Genomic DNA, 21,999 nt, shown 5'->3' with positions numbered 1-21,999 from the left:
CTCAGTGCCACTAGATGGAACAGAACACTTCACCAGGAAGTGTGTGGGTTACATATACTAGAATAAATAGGGTAATATTGTGCCTTATTAAATCTTGTAGTTAATAGGAGAGATTTCTGTATAGAAAATGAAAAATTCCAACTGAACAGGCCTGTGACAGTTAGTTCTCATTTAAATACACATTTTACTATTGTTAGTTACTAAGATTGTGATCCTGCCAGGAGCTCTGTATGGGCAGAGCCTTGCACCCACACTGAGACCCATTATAGTATCAGGCCTAATTAATTAATGTCCTGTATTTATTAGTGTAATATATCAAATTGTTTTTCCACCTACCTTTAATGACCCCCCCACCATCCAGTGACATCTAATCTAATGTATCATCATAATTTGTTTGGTACGCCTTGAAAATGTGAGATTGGATCCTAGAGAGCTGTAATTTTGACTAATAATGATAATGATCATTCAGCCAGCTAATTTGCTCCTTCCTTCTCATTTCTTTTTGTTTTTTATTTTCCTTCCATTATATAGCTAACCAAGTATTGATATGGACAATAGGATTAGGCAGGAGGCTGCCTCATTAGTGCTTGCCCAGTAGCTTTACTTGAAGTCAGTAAGAAAAAGCCAGGATTGCAGGCTTTGTCAGCCATTGTCTAACAATCAATACTTTTACATGGAGGCAATGAGAATTCATCTCTGGTGGATCTCCGTGAACTAGAGTTATGCCAGAAATGAATTTGACCCATTGTGCAACTTCTGCAGTTTCCTTATCTTACATCCTTACTAGAAAGGGGATAGATTATCAGCCTGAGTTAAAGTAACACCCATGTGCTAGTACGTCTTCTAGTTAGCTCCAGTGAACTTGGGTGAGACAGTTTGTGTGTGTTGGCAGAATGCGGGTTAGGGACAACTTCCTGCCTGTACTGCAGAGATGAGATTCAGGTATCCCCATAAATTACAAATGGTAGAAAGTCTGAGATCAGGGGGAGCATAAACAAGGGAAATATTTGTATTTCAGGTAAAGGATTTGGAGAATACTAAAGAATTAAAGTCCTAATGATCCAAATTAATTATGAGGCTATCCAACTAGTCTGTCTGACCCTTGATTTCACATCAACATCTTAAAATGTAGTTTGAAAGCTCTGTGCTGCTTTAGTCTTATAGAGATCACATACACAACAATATCATGTTATGGTATCCCTGGAAAGGGGCAGGACACTCAAGTCAATGCAAAAGTCTGTACAGATTTCAGAATCAAGAGTTAATTGGTTTCTTGGCTCCTCCCCTGCCCCCAATTGTTCCGTCCACCCAATAATAATACCTGCCTTCCCTGATATACATAAATGGAATCATGAACCTCAAAGTTTCTCCACATTGTTTTAGAAATAATTTTTTTCAGTGCAATAAACAGAGATCTGATTACACACTCTTGCAATGAGAAAAATGAATGAAACAAAATCAGGTATTTCATCTGGCATATTGTACAGCGTCTGTCTCTAAAACCTTTGAAAACCCTCTTCACCAAACATTTCACATGTGTTTGTAATCCTGATCCACTAGGTTAGCAATGCCTCATTTTGTTATTTCCCATCTATTCACTCTACAGCTAAATACACTCATGATATAGGTGATCCCAGAGCAGATGGGATTTACATCCAGGACCTTTCCACAATTTCATCAAATTTCCAGCTAAGGTTCAAGATCACACCATAGCAATACAATCAAGTAGAAAAGAGAAAGCATTCGTGAAATACAATATGATGAAGATCAGCTGAAGAGATAAAAACATGCTGAAATGCTCCACTATAGCTTTGTACTTATCACAAAGTTTTATTCGAAGTCAAGGTTGAGTTTGCTCCTCTGCAATGTTCCTCTTTCTAGAATTTTATTCAGGAAAATAGATGTTTAGTGCTTTTGTATTTTAAAAGTCCTTTACTCACATAATGAGTCCTTCTGGGCACAATTCCCAGAACAGTTAAACACAGCTACCATCAGGTTTTACATTAAAGAGAAAGTGGGGAGATCATTTAACTATTACTGTCAAACATGACATTTACCCATATTGTTGATTTTATACTCTCTACAGTCTGACAACAGCAAAATTAATATTTGTGGTAGCCTGCTTTGAGCAATTGACATACTACTTGGAGCTCAGGAAGTTAGGTTGTTTGCTGAGAAATTATATGTACGGTAGTTGCACAAATACAGAAACATGGATTAGACACTCAGTTGATGTAAATCAGTAGAGCTACATTGAAGTCAATGTTGATTTCCACTAGCTAAACATCTGGCTGTATCGGACCAATTGTCACCCGAGATGCATGTGTGTGGAATTCCCATTTAAGTTTTACGGGATGACTGGGCCAAATCTGGTTTGTTTGCCACAATGTTAACTAGTTTAACACAATAATACATGGGATAAACAATGATTTTATTAAGAATGGTTTGTAATCTCCCTTCATTAAGTGAGGCAATGATAATGCTATCATTAATTGCATGGCTGCAAGCGTAGGTTCCCATAGTCCATTAGGGTTGGAAGGGACCTCAGGAGGTCATCTAGTCCAACCCCTGCTCAAAGCAGGACCAATCCCCAGACAGATTTTTGCTCCAAACGGCCCCCTCAAGGATTGAGCTCACAACCCTAGGTTTAGCAGGCTAATGCTCAAACCATTGAGCTATCCCTTGCCATAAGCAATCAAGATGCATATGGGTCAGAACCACAAGTGGTGGCCCTCTGTGTATGTATAAAAATAGATATAGCCTTGTTACATACAACCTGTGAATCACAGGCCATTGGGATACTATGGTTGCTATAATCAAGAATCCTGGATAAACCAACAGATCCTATCTATATCTTCTCTGCAAAGAACCTGATTTCACCAATGATCAAAACCTGCAAAAAAAAAAAAAGGATGACCTATTACAAATGTTTGCAAAAAAATCTACTGTGACATTACAAGTGAGTGGGATGTGGATGAAGCTTGAGAGATTGTCTTATTTTACTAAGTCTGAGTCTTAATGCCAGAAACATTTCATATTTTATGTTACTATTATGGACCAAGATAAATGTTACATATTTTATCAACACTGACATTTATAGGCACCAAAATTCTAATGGTTTAAAAGAGCACAGACATGAAGAATAAGTGGATAAATTAATACAGAGATGTTAATATTGCACTATTAAAATATTGACCAACAACTTCAGGCTTTAGTTGAAAGAATTTCTGACATTTTTAACCTTTAAATGAAAAGTGTGTGTATACATGTGTGTGCACATGCACACGGGGGGGAGAAAGAAATCTGTACTGAAGACAGGAACATATGAATTGCCAGAACAGATCAGACTGAAGGTCCATCTTGTCCAGTATTTGTCTCCAACACGTGCCAGCAACAGATGCTGCCTAGCAAGATTTAAAAAAATGTAGTATTTCATTTTAACTCAGCATTGGTAATTAGAAATGTGCACTTCTCCACTGCAATCCAGGACTAATTCATTCAATGTTGAGAAACCAATTGGGAGTTGCAAAAGCAGGAAAGCATGTATTTCTTGATGAGATCTACTATTTCTAAACACTTGCTGGACATGGGAGCAGGTTTTCAAAGGTATCTAGGCACCTAAAGATGAAGATAGGCGTCTTGTGACCATAGCAACCAGAAACAATCCACTAATTACAGTTAATGCTTCCTTTGTTTAATGATTCTATTAGTTTAAAATGCAAAGCATGTTGCGATTAACAATCTTCTTTCCCCCCACATACCCTGGAATTTAAGGTAGTTTTATGTAACTAATCAACTATTTTAAAAGGCTGCTTTTGTGTATTTTTAATGAATTCCAATTTTCTGCCAAAAACTTTATCAAATTACCACAAAATTATCTTCATCTACTAAACAGGAAATGTGTCATTCACCATTTTCTAACATAATACTGTAGCAATTAAGGATCTGAATAAATATGCTAACCTATATAATTGCTTAAATAAACATCTATAGATATAGCATATTCTGGTTAGCAAAAAGAAGTACAAAATTTAGTTTAAAGGCTGTATTTAGTTGCAAGCGGACACATTTTAATGGTTATACCAACCAATGAGAATTAAACTTTCTTTAGAAAAATAGCTAACGTACAAATACAAACCAAGATTAAAATCAGTTATTGAAATCAAGGTTTCTTGCTTACTGATTTATATCATGATTAAAATTGGTGATTTAAATCAAAGTACTGTGACTGAAGTACTTCTCCCTTGAAGCTATTTTGAAAGAAATATCATCTTAAAAGTTACAGTGGATTATCAACAAAATAAAATATGACTAGCTAATAACAGATCAGTCACAAAGTATCACCACATTTTCTCTGACAATTATTTCATGGGCAGCTTTATCTTTGACATTTTTATACCTACTGCAGGTTCAGAATCTATTCTGTCCACCAGCACAGAGGTTACAGGAAGTTTCTGATGCAAGTTCCAATAAATAATCACAAATAATGCTTGGATAAAGACGGTCTGATTTGGTCTCTATGGGCTGCCAGGGGGATTTACAAAAGATACAAAGGGCAGTAAGGTGCCCAGCTCCCGCTGAAAGTCAGCGGAAGTTGCACACCTACCTCCCATGTATACCTTTGAAACCAACAAGCCACTGGACATCTGCTTTCCAGAATATACTGTATATAATCCCTGCAGGCAACTTTTATGAAACTGAAGTGTGCAAGCACTGCTGGAATGCTTGACAGATGAAGCGGTGATAATGAACCACCTCCTTTTCCTGTGGCAAGGCACACAGCCTGCCTTGTCTGCTAGAGGAAAGAATGGAAATAAGACTTTGCCACTGTAATGCACTGGATAATTATACTTGTCAAGAAGGTTCATACTGTTTGAATGCTACTTGAAACTGAACTTGTATTTCTTGTTCTGATTTTTCTGGTGCCTCCAATATCAACTCTTTTAAACCACATCAGCCTGGAATGACTCCAGGACTGAGTCCAGATGTGACTGTGTGTGTGTGTGTGTGTGTAACTGCATGACCACAATGGAAGCTATTGTGTGATTGTACAAATGATTGTGCACACCCAGATGGGCAATGATCTCTGTACCTTTATGCAGCAGTGTGCACATAAAGTAGGTACACAGTTGTACACTCACAATTAAAAAACAGGCTGAAACTGGTTTTAATGTTGCAGTCTCCCCATTTTTGGAGAGAAAAAATGAGGGGAAAAAAGTTTCAAAATGTTATTGATTGGGGTTTGGATGGCATGATGGGATGTATAGTGGAAGGAGAGAGATACGGGCAAGTGAATTTTATAAGCTACCTATTCATACCTACTTGGAAAAGATAGATGCAAGAAAAAAAGCTGATTACTCATGGAACACCCCAGCTATTCAGACAGAACATCAAATGCAGATGAATGATTGTCTTGTACAGAGCTCCAAGTGAGTTAGCAAAAGCTTGGTCAAAAGTGGCATAGAGGAAATAAACCCTTCATCAAGGAACACTTGCTTTTTTAACCACTGAAAATGAGTTGGAGTGCACTTTGCCCTGGAGGACGACTTTACTGGGGTGAGTTGGTGGGAAGGTAGAAATCAGAGTTTTGAACATATTGGGGAACATATTTTGTAGCAAGGCCTGTATAATGATTAAGCAACATCATAATTTAATTTTGGAACTTTTGGGCCAGATCCTCACTTGGTATAAATTGGCTCATCCCTCTTGCCTTCAATGGAGCTGGACCTATTTACACCAGCTGAGGATGTCGCTGCTCCCTGCCATCCTCCTGTTTTCCAAAAATACTAGCTCCCTGATGCTGCTGGGTCATCCATGACTGGAACAAGGCTAGGGATATTTCATTCTCAATACATCTCCATGCCACTTGACTGCTCATGCTGATCTTTTAAAAAACCTTTAAAAGACACAGGCACAATGCACAAAAGTAGATGTCCTTTTCCATTACCAAAGCACCATCATATTTTCTTACACTACTCCACCCATGGAGGGTACATCTTTATTTCTTTTGGTGATTGCTTCATTTGAGTAGCAGAATGCTTGTTTTTGTACTTCACAAAGAAGGTCTATTTTAATCAGCTATGTCTCAAGCTCCTCATTTGTGGCACAGCTTATTCTCACTAGGGTGTCAATCAAACTCTTGAATCCCAGTTAATACAATGACCTGAGCAAATCTATTGGAGCTATTCAAAAAATGTTGAAAATAACAAGCTTTCACACTGGGAAAAAGTTTGAAGATGAGTGAAAACTGCATCTCTCACGAATTCAATTGTTAAGTGCCATTAGTCATGATAAACAGTTCTTCTTCAGTCCTTTTATCTCTGAGTTCACACCTGAAATGCAGTCATAAAACTCCCTAAGCTAACATGATCCCACTTTCCTGACTTGAGCTTCATTAGGATCAGAACTAAACTATGCCAGCAAATACAAAGAAACATTTGCTGCAGTATGCAGAGCTTATTGTTAAGAAATTCAACCCAAATTGAGGAATTGGTGTGCGCTCATCTTCACAAAGAGGAAATGAAAAAAAAGCCATCTGAGCTATACAAAAGCATCTGCCACTGTAAAAGAAATTACTTTAAAGTATCCTAGGCACTACAGCAACTCCTTATTTCCATGGACTCTCTTCAGTAACCATCATCCAGTGCATACTGTCTTGTCATGTCTTCATTCTGTTCATTACTGTTTCCTGGGCTTGTTATGTGGGCCCATTGTAACCACTTATTATTCCTTTGTTGCTGTTAAGGGAGAATCTGAAGTGATGTTCACTATTTATTTTAGTTTCTATATTTGTAGTTTTAAAATATTCAAAAATAAATTTTAAAGGGATAAGTAACTTTAGAAAAGTCCTATCTTGCTGGCTGGATCCTTTGGGTCAGATCTTCGTCTTGGGTAGATCAGGCCCAGTGGAGCTATGGTGATGTGGCTCTTTGTCTTTAGCAGGTCATAAAGAAAGAAGTTCACATCCCACAGCAGCAACGCTCCTCTACTTAGATAAAATGATCATTTTACATTGTCATTAGTGACATGATAAATGGGCTGATGAAGGGCAGGGGGTGAGAAGAGACTTACTATGTGTCATCATCACCACCCTAGAATGTACTTTCAACTCTGAATTTAGTACTGTGTCATAGTAACTTGAACAACTGACATTCTGGATCAGTGCCAAAGTAGCTACCTAAAACCACTAAATAGTGGCCTAATGAAGATGATGCCATGGAGCCATAATTTAATGCTTTTTACTTTTTTTTGTTTGAAATGTCTGCAAGAACAACCTAGCTAGAACAGAATCAAATCACTGATCACCAGGGTTCAGGTTCACCCCAAAGTCCCCCTGCCCTGGTCACAGAGATTAAATAATCAGTGGTGGAATGCTGTTCTGTGTTTGCCTTCATGCCCAGCCTAAATATGATTTATACCTGGCAATAATATTAATTTACATTTACAGATAATTTACTTCCCTCTCTAGGACAATGCCAGGCCTAATCTGTGTATAAAAAAAAATCAATCCCAATTTACTAATGGTTTATAAACATAACAGATAAAATAGATTGCTATTGGAACACGGGCATACCAATTTCTTATTAATGAAACTGACATAAGATACATCTCTCTGTCACATACACACCTGTGCAAACATGTAACTGTTACTGTCTGTGTTTATTTTTGGAAAGCCATCACTTTATATACCCAGTAGCCTGTAGGGTTGTGCTTTAGCATCTGCTGGCTCAGTATATTTGATCAAATTTTAGTGCAATATATGTGAAGTGAAGACAGCACCTTGGGGTGTTCAGAGGCACACTAAAAAATTACTCTTATCTTCTTGTTGCTGTGGGTTATGAACTATAGCATCCTCAGACTGTTAGAACAGAATCTCATGCCATGCTAACGTTTACTCAATATATACTGGGATTTTCTTCCCTTCTTGCAGCAAATATGAGAGATCTTAAAACTGTTAGTTTATTTATGGAAAAACAATGGGTTGATCAAGCAGATGTACAATGGCATTTCATACGTTTTCACCCTCAGGCATCTGCATGGCCGGTCATGCTGAGTGCCAAAAGCAATAGCTAGTTTAGGAGAGTTCTGAGGATATTCTCCCCTGGGAAAATTTTTAGGTATGAAACAAAATCGTGAATTCTTTCCTACGTGAAACTTTTTTTATAAAATGTTCAAAAAGCAGTCTGTTTACTTGTGTTTGATTTATATTATATTTTAAAAGCTTTTCAGTTGAAAATGCAACATAGACTACATTGTATTAAGAGCAAAACAATATGTAACTATATCCTGTAACTCTGTCACCACAATCTGACCAGCTGTGAGGCAAAAAGGGAATAAACCCTTTCCTTTTGATTCTGCTGGTTTTAAAATTCCTGATTACAAAGAGCAGTGCTCACAAGCACCCCATACAATCTGGCTGAGTGCAGATATTAACTGTTTTGGTCACAATGTCCAATGCAGCTGCACAGGCATCATCAGACTGGGGAGGAAATGTGATGGTATTTTACTAAAGCTCCTATACAAACCACATAATCTAGTTTTACAACCTCATGGATAATTTTTCTGTATATTCCATTTATGAGAAGGCTGATTTAATTCAGGACTGACTGCTAATAAAATGGAGACACAGACTTTCCTAGAAGCAGGGTGGGGGCATTTAAATTCAAGAAGCGGGAACATCATTTTTATTGTTTCAACAAAGAGGGCTTCATTTTGAAGATTCCTACACAGAACAAACTTTATATGAAGTATTTGTTACAGCCAGCTTTCTGGTAACTTTTTCAGGCCTTTGGCCATTGATTTCTTATCTTACATGTAATCTTATTTATTCCTTTCATTAATATTTATTATTTGTATTATTGTAGCACCTATGGGCCCAAGTCCCCGACTAGGACGCCATTATTCTGGGCACTATACAAAACCAGTATTCCATTTCTGCTTTTGACATTAATTTTTTCCGAGTTCAGTGCTTTAGCTAGAAGACCAAATTCTGCTCTCAATTACACCAGTGTAAACGCAGAGAAACTCAGTGGTACTCATGAGTCAATGGAGTTACTCAGACTGGAAGCTCTTCCAGGCAGGAACTGTCTTTTTACGTATTTGTACAGTGCCAAACAGTGGGGGCCTGCTCCATCACTGCAGCGCCTAGGTGCTATTGCAATACAAATAATAAATACTACTACTGCTTTGGATTTACACCAGCCTAACTGCAAGCAGAGTTTGAACTAGAGGGCTTGATTCTATGCTGAGTTACACTGGCATTAATCAGGGTTAACTCCCTGTACTGCAAATCCCAGCCTGAAACTAAGGAGATTATTTAAAATCTTATGAATTTCGGATTCTTTTTATTTGTTTTTTAGGTTTTGAACCTTTAAAGTGCATGCTTTCAACCTTGTCTCTGCAGCCACTAGGGGTAGGAACCTTTTTTTTTTCCAAATGAAAGCTGAGAGACTCTCAAATGCAGGAGTTGGTCCTTTTAGAAAAACTCCATCTATCACTAGACACATGATAAAATCATGAGAGCTGGGCAACACTGAACTCCAAAGAAGTCAATGCAGTGAAACTAGTGTCAAATGAGTAAGCGAGACACAGATAAGCCCACAGTCTCTAACTGTATCAAGTGTCTATATCAGTCTACGGTATCAGAAGCCTTTCCAGCTCTTTGCTATGTACCCAGCTGCTGCATGGGTAAGTTCATTTCCTTTGCTTGGCAATTTGTATTGTGCTAGGAATTTGCAACTTGTTTAACAAACATCTTACTTAGCATTATGGATACGGGTCTGCAGAGAGGATTACTTTGATGAGGCATTCAGAAATGACATTTCCACCTGTCGGTCTCCTTTCCATCATTTGTTAACATGGTCTGTCTTGCACAAACATGCTGAGATACTTGCTGAGTTTATATTGTTTCATCCCCGTAAATATTTTCTGTAGATCTGCTTTTGTTTTAGTATTGTACCAGAGGTTCTATAGCTAGCACACACAATCTTCTGGGGCTAAGGGGAAGACTAGCCTGTTCCTCTTCAGCATAAAGGGTTATTGTTGAACAATAGCTGTTGCAGAGGTAGGAAACTGTAAATTTTAATCAATTCTATACATTCCTTTTCCAGGCCATATTCTGTCTAGGGAGAAGCATACAGCAAGATAAATGAAAGGTATTCCTTGCTTAGTAAAGGAGACAAATTCAAAGCAATACAGGTCTTATGCCAATGATAATCTATTTAGTAATTTGCAAGTACTTTCTTAAAAAAATGACAAAAAAAAGGCTTTCCTTCATATAAACCCACTTCATTTACAGTGTGGTATAAAAAGGCCACAGAGTTTAGCCAGTGATGGGCTATCAATATTTTGATAAGGGTTGCCCACAAATATTTTCCGCTTTATCCAAGATAAACCCTATAAGCGTATATGCTGCAGAGACCAAGAGTAAGAGGCTAAAAAAATTATTAATTTGTTCCCCATTTAAACAAACACTCTTATGATCAAGACCCAGGATGGTGGCTAATCCATTTGGTAAACAAAATAAGGGCCTCACAGACTGTAAGCTCCTGGAGGGGAAGAGGGCAGGGGGTGGTCTCCTATTATGTGTTTCTACAGAGCTAGCCCTATGGGGTGCTGATCTAGGTTATGTCCAAAGTCCTGACTGTAATGCATATATTACATAATAAATTAATAATATGCTGAATATATTTAGACTGCCATTCGCATATCACAGTCAAGATGTCAGAGGAGTCTGGAGGTCTCCTTATCTGGGAATATTTTGAAAACACTGGGCCTTTTGAAACCTGCTGGTCCTTTGCAAAGACAAAGGTTGCTCTTCAGAAGTATTTATATGAATTTCAGGGCTGTCATTTCTGTCTGGGATGATTTAGCAGTCTCCAGACAGGAGAATGAACTCCATCAGAGCACTCCATCCTCTCTTCAGCTTCCGGACAACATTTTAACAAGGGGCTCCCAGGAGCCCCCCGACTCCACTTCAGCACACTATCAGCCTTGGTTAGAATCTTAAAATCACAGTTCAACAACCTTCTAATTTGCCCATTGTTCAGGGTCTCCTGCTTTTTAAAAGTTGGATGCTATTATTCATAGTATTTTTCATAAGCAATGACACTGTAGGTGACCTTGATTCATGGCATATTTAAGGTATCTGACAGCAAGGGGGCCAGTTTTCTGTGATTATTCTGTAGAAGACAACTAGAAGTCCATTTTCTCCAGGGTGTGTGCGCTGGGTTGGTTTTTTTTTTTTGGCAGGTTTGGGGTGTGTGGAGGGTGTAATGGATTTTGTTATTCTTCTAGCACTGTTAATTGCAGTATGTGCATGTACTGTTTCAGACCTGCTAGACTTCTTAATGGTTCTGAGATTCAGCATAGAATTTTTGACAGCATTCCTTCAATTAGTCATTAATTTTATTCAGTTTGCTGTTTCTTTTCTTTCTTTTCATCTGCACAGTGAAAATGTTGATTTTTCTCTCCTTGCTCTTTTACCATTTTTTCCAGTGATCCTCTCACCCTTTATGATCACAGTTTCTGGAGAACTCTCAGCAGGCATAATCTTTCTTTCAAACACTGATGGTGCCTTTTGCGTTTAGTTTTCCTCTGGATTGTAATACGTGAGCTAGTATTATTTTAGTGGGGCAGCACGCTACTCACGTGCCTATCAATGTGCATTCAGTTCTTATATTCATTTTCAAACAAACGTTCTTCCTCTCTTTGCAAAATGAGCTATCGCCCACCTTCTGTATGTAAGTTTAAATAGGTCCTGTTCCTACAATGTGTGTGGAATGGCTAACAGTCATTGTAGTATCTTTGGATTCATCTAAAACCCAACAGTTTTCTCATACAAACAAACTTTGTAAACAAGCTCCACTTTTGGGGGCTTTGTCAGAGTTCTGGAGCCATCTAGGTATCAAAAGAGCATGATCAAATAAAATACTTGAGGTCTATTTACTGAATCACTTTTGGTTAGCTTTTCTCTGGAGACATCAGTAGTACATCTGATGTGGTGAGTGAAAAGTGCACTCTCTCTCCAGAGTATATGTTAAATTTAGTTCTGTCTATACATAGTTTCTTAAGCATTTATGTGGTTATTTTTTTAGACCAGCCTGGCATATATAAATGGTGCCCTAGTGCTAAAGTCACCTCCAGAAGCAGGTAGGTAGGCTGCTGGAGGCTAGTTTTGTGATTGTCTTATAAAAGGGGGAATGTCCTGCTTTGGGTCACATGCTGTTGCTAGGATTATTTCAGCTCCCCATCAGTGTCACATACCTCTTCTCACTGTCATCTACACGTTCCTCAGCCAGAAAGAACATGGGGTTTTCATTTAAAATGGACAGGAAAGAAAACATCCGACCTCTCAAGCAAAAATACAAATGAGTTGATAGAAAGAGCCTGCACAGAAGTTCTAAAGTAAATGCCCTGTCCTTTTCAGATAGTCTTTCCAGAATCCTGTTTCTATTTAATTTAAAAGCTCAGAAATGAAACTGGTAAAGTCACTAATATTAAATTGTAGTGTCAGAAAATTCTTTAATCCATACACTTAAAATGGGATTGACTAATAATTGGATTTAGAAGAAAGTCAAATATCAAAAATATGAAACATATTCAGCAATCCCTACGATAATAATGAAAATTAACTCTGTCCAGTATTCCCACTTAATGGTGACAGATAATCCCTCATTCAATGCTGCACCTGAAAAATTCTGATGAAACAGTTGTTGAGAACACCATACTTATGTCTTAATTGCTCAAAAGACACTAACATTCATTTTGGGTAAAGTTGTACCATTAAACAAATATCCATCACCTTGATTGATTGGTCCTTCAGCCCCCATATAGATTGCACTGATCACAACACGTCTTCCATTCTTCTCGTATCCTGGTCTTCCTTCTCCATGTGCGGCCATGTTTCGCTGCTGTACAACATTGCTCGTAGCACTGTTGATTTGAAGAGGCTGGCACATGTTGCCTTGTTGATTTTTCCTTGGAGAATATCCTTGATAGAATTGAACGCACATCAACCTGCTTACTTTCTTCACAAGAGTTCACTTTCCTGATTGTGGCGCATGTTAATTTTTGGCCCAAATGAACATATTACTCAACTTCTTCTATTTGTTCTCCCTTGATTGCTATTTGGGCTTTTGGCAAGGTATCAGACCACATACATTTAGTTTTGGAGCGGTTAGTTTTCAGTCCAACTTGGCTACTTTTTGTGTTGAGTTCTCGCAGCATTTTCTGCAGTTTAATAGTATTTTTGGCGATCAACACAATATCATCCATGAATCTGAGATGGTTTAACTGCTTTCCGTTGATGTTGCTTCCACCCTTCAAATTCATATGCCTCATTACCATTTTGATGCAGGCTGTGAAGAGTTCCAGTGAAACTGTGTCTCCTTGTTTCATACCTTTGTTAACTGGGATGCGAAGAGGGGTATTAAATAAAGTTATATCTGTACTGCAGTCAGAATTTGCTTCCTTTAATAGTTTGATTTAGTTTGTGTTGATACCCTACTTTGCAAGAGCTTTCAACACTGCATTGATCTCTACACTGTCTAATGCTTTTTCATAGTTGATGAAGGCAATACATAAAGGGAATTCGTATTCCCTTGAGCATTCCAATAGTTTGTTTATAGTGAAAATATGGTCCATTGTTCTGAAATTCCTTTGAAAGCCTGCCTGCCCTCTCAGTTGATGCTCGTCCAGACTCTGTGAGAGTCAGTTTATTATTTTGGTGAACAGCTTGTAGACGTGAGAACAGACATATTGGACGATAGTTCTTTAGATTTGCACAATCTCCCTTCTTGTACAGCAGAATAGTGTTGGACTCCTTCCAGCCAGATGGTATCTTCTGCATTTCCATTTAACGGCTAAACCTCTGAGCAAACCTCCCAGAGGTCTTGGCCTCTAGCTCTTATCATTTTGATTGTCAGTCCATCTTTACCTGGGGCTTTTCCTTCCTTCATTTGATGAACTGCATGTTGAACTTTGCTGACAGGGACTGGGAGCATATGCTTGTTGGTCTGTTGAAGTGTTGTTACTGGGACATTTATCTGAGATGCAAACAGTTCAGTTTGAAATCTTTGCAGATGGCTTCCAACCCTGTTCTGTCAATTACTGGTTTTCTGTCCCTGTTCTTCAGCACCATTATTGTTGACCTGTACACTGGCAATTCCCTTTTGCATTTTTTGAGTTTTCTGTGATCTTCAGCTGTCTTTAAGAGCCTTTCTTTTTGATACTTCTCAAAGTCCTCCTTTAGTCTTCTTATCAACATGCAGAGGAGGGAGTACTCAAGTTTGTCACCATCATTTTGCTCCATATTCCTCCGCTTCTCTAGCAAATTCCACATTTTCTCTGAGATTCTTCCCTTTGGTCTTTCTTTCTCAGCTAATTTCATACATTGCCTCAATTTATAGTGAAGTTTTTATAATCCTCATCTCAGTTATCTATAAGACTCCAGTCTTCCTTGGAAATGTTTGCTGTCAAGACGGCCTCATTGAATATTTTTGGCTGCTGTCTCTGATTTGCCATGTGTAGCACTTTCTTCTCCACCTTTTCACTGAAGTTAAGCCATGCTCTGAGCAAGCGATGGTCACTACCAATGTTAAATGATGGTACTACTGAGATGTCTTGTACGATACGCTGCTTATCGATCAGAATATAGTCAATCTCATTCTTGTTCTTCACATTGGGCACAATCCATGTCCACCTTCTCATGGTCTTCTTCTTAAACCAGGTGTTACCAATGAACATTTCTTTCGTCTCTGCCAGAGTTGCCAGTTGCTGTCCTCCTGGATTCCATTCACCGATGCCGTACCTTCGAATGAACTTTTCACCTTCTTTCTCTCTTCCAACTTCGGCATTGAAATCTCCCATCGCAATCATTTATGTGGATTTTTGAGGAAGGATTTCCTCAAGCTCCTGATAGAATTCTTCCATAGGGGCAGGAACCATTGGAGGAATCGGCTTCATCATCAACAAAGAATGGTCTTCAAAAATCATCTCCTGCAAGTTCAAGTCATTGCACATCGGAATGCTACATCTCCAGCTGAACAAGAACAGTACCCTCAAGATTATTCAGATCTATGCTCACACATGCACAAGCAAAGATGACGATGTGTAAAAATTCTACAAATATCCATATTTTCCTAAAATAAAAACATTTCATTCCTCATAAAGACTCCAATTAAGAAAAGTACTTAAGCATGTGCTTAAAGCCATGCTTTTTCAGGACAGGAGTCAAGCACATCCATAATGCTATACACTTGTCTTAATGCTTTCCCAAATAGGCAGTCTTTCCTTAATTTCTCTTCTAGTGTGCAAACTTCAGTTAATATCAAGCTGAGGTATACACAATTAGTTGAGAAAGTACGTACTGCATATGGTGGCAAAAGCACCTGAAAACGATCCACAGCATGAAATCTAGTGCTGGCATTAAATTAACTCATACCATCATGGCACTAATTATGCAGCATTTTCAGTACCTACAAAACAAGGCAACAAACAAGAAACAACAAAGCTAGAGAGTTTTCCTTAGCTGATTTATACGTAGTGCATACAGTGAGGGATGCCATGTTTTAGTGCAATTGTTTTTCCCCTAAAACTTTTTTTGTGTTTTATACTTTCAGGTTAATTCTCACTCAGAGTGGTAAGCTCTTCAGGAAAGCATGTTTTAATATCAATACATTTCTCCGCATCGCCATACAAATTCATGGGGGAATTTATGGCTTCTGAAAAGGTTCCAGATTAACAGTTCTGGAGACTGAAATACTCCGTTCTCACATTCACAGCAGCAGTCCAAAACTTTCCCACCAATGTCCCTCAGGGTTGAGCTGGAGGAATCATTCTAGAGGCGAAATGTAGTTTGATTTACATGTTCATTTAGGTCTCAGTCTTTCTGCTGAGAACGCCATTACAATGGTGTCAACTGCCGGTGGTTTGTGACATATAGGTATAGTAAGAGTTAGTGGATTTGTCCACTGGAAGCTGGATTAAGAAAAACAAACGCTTTCAGTCACTTTCAACCTGAACTGGATTTAAATCAATGACCTAGAAGCAAAGTTCACTCTGTGCCAGGCCTTTCCAGTCTCTTGAGGCATCTAGCCATCCATCACTAGTTTCCCTTTATCCAATTCCATCCTCAAAATGATGAGGGGCCAGATCTTCAGCTTGTGTAAATCAACAGATCTCCACTGACTTATGTCAGCTGAGGATCTGGCCCCAGGGTTCTCTGGTTTATACTGGATGCTGTACAAAGGGAAAGGTTTGCATTCTTATAGATATGTATTTAACTCTTGCTACCGCAGTTCATTTTTGCACATTTTTCTATGGTGCTATTACAGCATTTGTACTCTAATTATCAGATCATTAAGTAAGCATTCTCTCACCCTGTGGGAAAGCAGGAAAGGTACAAATGATTCCAACTGAAGAACAATGGGAAAATCTTGGTTTTAAAGTGCTACACAATCAGTTTAAGTCCTGATCTGCTTCATGTAGTCAAGTGCCTGAAGTAGATCTCACTAGGACAACACACCTGTGGTTTTAAGAGAGTGCCTCCATTTCTGGAATGAAGCCCTAAAAACCACAGCCATTTGAAACAAACTCAAGCACAATTAAACTATAATGTCAGCAGAAGAGCACACTGACACATGATAATGATTTCCTATTCATAGAAAAATGGCGAGATAAAGCAGAGTATTTATCAAAATGAAAAATCAGTGCAAAGCTGAGATGTTTGGAGATATTTGAGGCAGTGCTGGTTTTTTCACTGTACTGCTCTGATGGTTGTGTTTCTAGTATACCAAATCCTTGATATAGGCAGGGCTGGCTTTAGGGCAATTCAGCCAATTCCCCGGAATCGGGCCCCGCAACATACTGAAGGAGCTGCTGCCGAAGTCCTGCCACTGTCTTCGGCAGTAGCTCAATCACTGCCTCGGAGGAAGGTCCCTCTGCTGAAATGCTGCTGAAGGCACCGGCAGCCGATTGAGCTGTCGCTGAAGTCCTGGCACTGTCGGCGGTGGTAGCTTAATTGTTGCCACTGTCTTTGGCAGCATTTCGGCAGAGGGACCTTCCTCCGTGGAAGCACTTGAGCTGGGACTTTGGCAGCAGCTCCTTTGAATTAGGCCCCACGGTGCCTAAGGCCAGCCCTAGATGTAGGAGTCTTTTGTCCAATGGACATTCATGTGCTAGAATGACATTTTGCACAGTAAAGTTATTAAAGAGAGGAGACTGAAGCCTTATCTACTTGAGAAAATTGTACCAAATTTAACTAAACTGGTTTATAGTAACTGAATTAGTTAAATGAATGGAATCTTCTTATGCACAAAACTCTTATTTCAGCTTAAGAGTGCCTTACATTGATTTAGCTTAAGTTGCTAAGGAATCAAATCAATATAAGGGCCACTTAAACTGAGATTAGAATAGCAACACAAGACAATTGCATTGATAAACTAATTCAGTTTACTGTAAGCTCTTTGGGACAGGGACTGAATTTATGTTCTGTGTTTGTACAGCACCTAGCACTCTGGTTTCCTGATCGATAGTGGGGGATCCCAGGCGCTACCGCAATACAACTAATAAATAAATAAATAAATGATAATGATCCAATTTAGCTAACTCTGTATAATTTTCATTTGTAGACAAGGCCAAATAAGGAAGCAGACCAGTCTTCCCTTCATTTATATTTGCAGCTTTCAGGACCAGATCCTGCAATGAGTACAGGGCACACTCAAAACTCACATCACATCTATGGGAGTTGGACAAATATAAGGGCTGCAGGACTTGGCTTTAATACATGACATGTCACATCTCCCACTCCTGAAATTAGTTAAATGTGGCTTTTTAATTAACTTTAATATTTATTTATTATGAACAAACTAAAGTACAAGAGATACAAAGTAACAGCATAAAAATCAAACAAGCTAGCAGAGTGACACTGTTCTACAACTACATCCAGTCTCCTTTCAATGCTGGGTTTAGTCTCCCTTGCAACCCCAGCTGTGACTGCTGCCAATTAATAAGTCTCTCTGGGGGCTGTGTAGTACAACGTATTTCCTGTCAGTGCAATCACTGATGATTCAAGACACCACCAGTAAAGATAACACTAATAGCTACAGCCACCTGAAACCACGCACACATCTCAGCACCCAAACAGCAGAACACCCACACACTCACAGGCTGCCCACCTCTACCACAATCTTGACTCTGACCTCAGAATTGTTTAGATGGAAATAACAAAATATGCCTGGTTAAAATAAAACTATGCCTCTCAGGAAGATATTTTCTTTTCACTGAACTCAGAGTTGTACGTTTGATTGAGATGCTGATGAACTGAGAGTGTGCTTTGTGCAAAGTTATATGCTAAATCTGATACGGAGTAGAAGTTAGGAGTCTGGGTGTGTGTGTTATGGGAGTAAGACCTGTGAGTTGGGAGTCATTATGGATGATAATTTGCCTTCACTGGTTATATCACTGTTTTTTAGTAACTGCATTAATACGGAAAGCACTTGAGTATCTTAAGGGTTGTGGGTTTTCCATCATTTTTCAAGGTGTTAGTTTGAATTTTCCTCTCCCTCTGAGGAACTGTGCTCTTGGTAACTGAGGGTATGTCTACACTGAAATTAGACACCTGCTGCAGGCCTGTGCCAGTTGACTTGGGCTCACAGGGCTTGGGTTAAGGGCAGGGCTGGCTCCAGCTTTTTTGCGGCCTTAGGTGGCAAAGAAAAAAAAAAAAAAAAAAAGAGAGAGAAACTCAATTGAGCTGCCACTGAATTGCCGAAGAGGAGGAAAGGAGTGAATGACCCGCTGCTGAATTGCTGCCGCAGACCAGGACGTGCCGCCCCAACAATGGATGGACGTGCTGCCCCTTTCCATTGGCCACTCCAGGCACCTGCTTCCTTTGCTGATGCTTGGAGCCTGCCGTGGTTAAGGGGCTGTTTAATTGTGGTAGACAATTTAGCTCAGGCTGCAGCCCGAGCTCTAGGACTCTCCCACCTTGCAGGGTCCTAGAGCCTGGGCTGAAGGCTTACCCCAAAAATCTAAACTGCAATTAATGAACAAATAAATAAATAATGCTTCGTAAAGGATGTTTCATTCTTTTTGAGTTAGTTTGTAATTCATACTTTATGTTGTTATCCTGTCACTCAGTATTTCATGTTGCACAGGTGAAAGTCAAAGCAGGCAGCTGTACAGCAACTGTTCTTTTTTACTGCAATTATAATTAATGCTGCAAAGAAGAACATTGTTGATCAACAGTGGAGTGTTACTGCTCTCCCTAGCTGTTGGGCTTATCTTTTCCTCTCTCCAAACAACAGGCTTAGCATACAAATGTGATACAATTCTCTGCTAGAAAAAATCTTTTTGAAATGTGTCACAGTAGAATTTTGGGGTCCTGAAATACAGTTATGCCATGTTGCTTGACAGCTTCCTGCAACCTGTCAAAGAGGCAACCTTCTGACTGTAAGGCTCCGCAGTGATACATAGAGCGATTTTTTAACCATTAAACCAGTGAAAAATAGTAGCATTTCTAGGATTTCTAAAAGATACTATTTATGAGTTCTCTATTATTTCTATATGAAACTATTTCTATCTATATGATATATTATGATAACCAATATATCAAGGTTCATGAAAGTATTTCTTTACCTGCTCAGATTTAAAAACAAACAAGCAAATTCACTCCTCCCCCTGCCCCCTGTGACTTGCTGGGAGTAAAAGAGACTACCTCTAAAGATTTAAGGAAAAGATTTTCTATTAGGATGTGGCTATGGTACACTATGGATATACTGAATTAACAATATATATTTATTTATAAGGTGCTCATATTTGAAGGCCACTAGGCTCCTAAAAAGTAGGTACAAGAATTAGAAAAAGGTGACAATTTAATATGAACTGATCTCTTATGTTTTGTATAAAAATCTTGCCTTCCCCAAATGCACACAACTCAAGAAAACCTGACATCTTAGCTGTGATGTCCCTTTCGTATGACTCCAAAAAACAGGAGCGCTAAGAACACACTGACATTTTGTTGATGCCTTATCTGTCTATTATTCTTTGTCTGACTTGTCTATTTAGCACAATATTGAGATACCCTTAGTCAAGTAGAGTAACACCTTACCAGGAAACCTATGCTAATGTGGAGGTGAGGAAGCAGTTCCTCCTCAACATCATTTCTCAAGAGTCCAGCTAGGACACAGTCTGGGCACTTTGGGTATGTCTACACTGCAATCAAAGGTGTAAGTGCTGCATGTGAAGACATACCTGAGCTAGCTTTGACCTAGTTGGCTTGAATAATAATAATAGCAATGAAGCTGTAACAGCACCTGCCTAATACCCTGGGTATGTACTATAGAGGCAATTTCGTGCTGCCACAGCTTCATTGCTATTTTTATTTGAGTCAGCTGGATTGAAGCTAGCTCAGGTACATAATTGATCTTAAACTCAGCATGTAATTTGATTAAATTAGTCCCTTTGGAATTGGTTCAACTACAGACTTAAGGTAAAGCAGACTAAGGAGAATAGATCTCTCCATCCAACTAATATTGCCAATTTCTGTAATGGAAGTCTTTTTAACTGGCAAAATGTACTGACATTCTGATTTTTATCCTCTCTGCTGCTCCACTAGCTTTTATTTTAGTCAAACAGAAAGGACAAAGTGTTTTCACCAAAGAGAGAGAAAGATTTGGATTAAGGTGGTAGGAGGAAGAGCTAGAAAGGGTTTGCATTGCTTGTTAAGAACAGCACATAAAACCAAAAATCACCACCATACTTTGCACTAATTAATACACTTTGGAAATCTTAGGCTAGATGCCAGTAACAAGAGGATTTGTCTACATTGGCCAATGATACAAAAATAACAGTTAAAATTCCCACCTTTGCCATCACTGATTCAACTTTGCATGTGATACACTGGTAAAAACAAAACAAAACAAAAACAAAAAAACAGCCTGGTGTCCGATCAACAATTGTGCTCCCACCTCTGAGACGGACTAAAGGAACAAAACTGGCGGCAGCAACAGTGAGAAAGCTTCTGCAAAACATGACAAGCATAGACAAGAATTTTGTGTGTGCAGATGCTGAACTAACCTCTCACCCTAAGAGGTGGCTCCTCCAGGCTAGGATTGAAACATACGCAGCACAGAACTGCAGGTCAGCATTTACCGCCACTGTCTATGCTGTTCTACGTAATTTATTGATAAATAAAGAGCTTAAATATCCAGAACTATCAAACTTGCATCTTTCATTAGCATGAAATTCACTTAAAAATACAACAGTTTACCATTAATGTTTTTTCAGGTTCCATTAAGACTGGATTACAACTGTTTCCTTTATTGTAGGTTTCATAACATAATTCTTATAGAAACCAAAGCTCCAGTATCTACATTAGCAGTGTCACAATAAGGTCAAAAAGTAGTTTACAACTCTTTCTTTTTTAGCATTTTTAGCGTAATAAGTATTCTATTAATATGAAAACTATTTGGGTGTGGAGGAAAAAGACTAGAGCTGTTGGAAATTTTTTAATTAAACATTTCTGTATCAAACTGTGCAGTTTCAGTGACACAAACATTTCAAAAAGACAGACTGATTTGGACGGCAGTTTCAATGAGGCAGTTTCTCAGGTCCAGAGCAGACTTTCTGGAGAGCAAGCACACAAGCCTGCCTGACCATTTTGATTAGAATATGGATATTTTGACAAAATTTCAGTTTGTGGAAATATTGAAAGGTTTTAATTCAATTATGGAAGGAAAAGAAAAGTTTGAACCTCAAAAGTTGTCAGAGGAAATTGTCACCTTCCAGCCAGCTCTATAAAAGATCTTGGGTGAAATTCTGGCCTTACTGAAATCAGTGTGAGTTTTGCCATTGACTTCAGTAGAACTAGAATTTCACCCCTTAGTTTGATATGCACAGACCCTGGTATTTTAAACTTTACTTGACAAAAGCAAGTAATATAATGGAATCTAAGTACTTAATTATCTTTTAAATTTTTTTAAGTTAGCTGAGTGCTGGTGA

At 38.7% G+C, this 21,999-nt stretch overlaps 1 protein-coding gene across 7 annotated transcripts in view; it reads right to left on the bottom strand.

Annotated features, from left to right (window-relative positions):
• The window catches only part of PHACTR1 (phosphatase and actin regulator 1), a 479,385-nt gene that overhangs the window by 339,630 nt on the left and 117,756 nt on the right, over window positions 1-21,999 (bottom strand). The gene's annotated exons all lie outside the window — the stretch shown is intronic.

The sequence above is a fragment of the Chelonoidis abingdonii genome, chromosome 2 (assembly GCF_003597395.2).
Source record: "Chelonoidis abingdonii isolate Lonesome George chromosome 2, CheloAbing_2.0, whole genome shotgun sequence".
Lineage (NCBI taxonomy): Eukaryota > Metazoa > Chordata > Testudines > Testudinidae > Chelonoidis > Chelonoidis abingdonii.
This window is presented reverse-complemented; position numbering and strand designations above follow the sequence as displayed.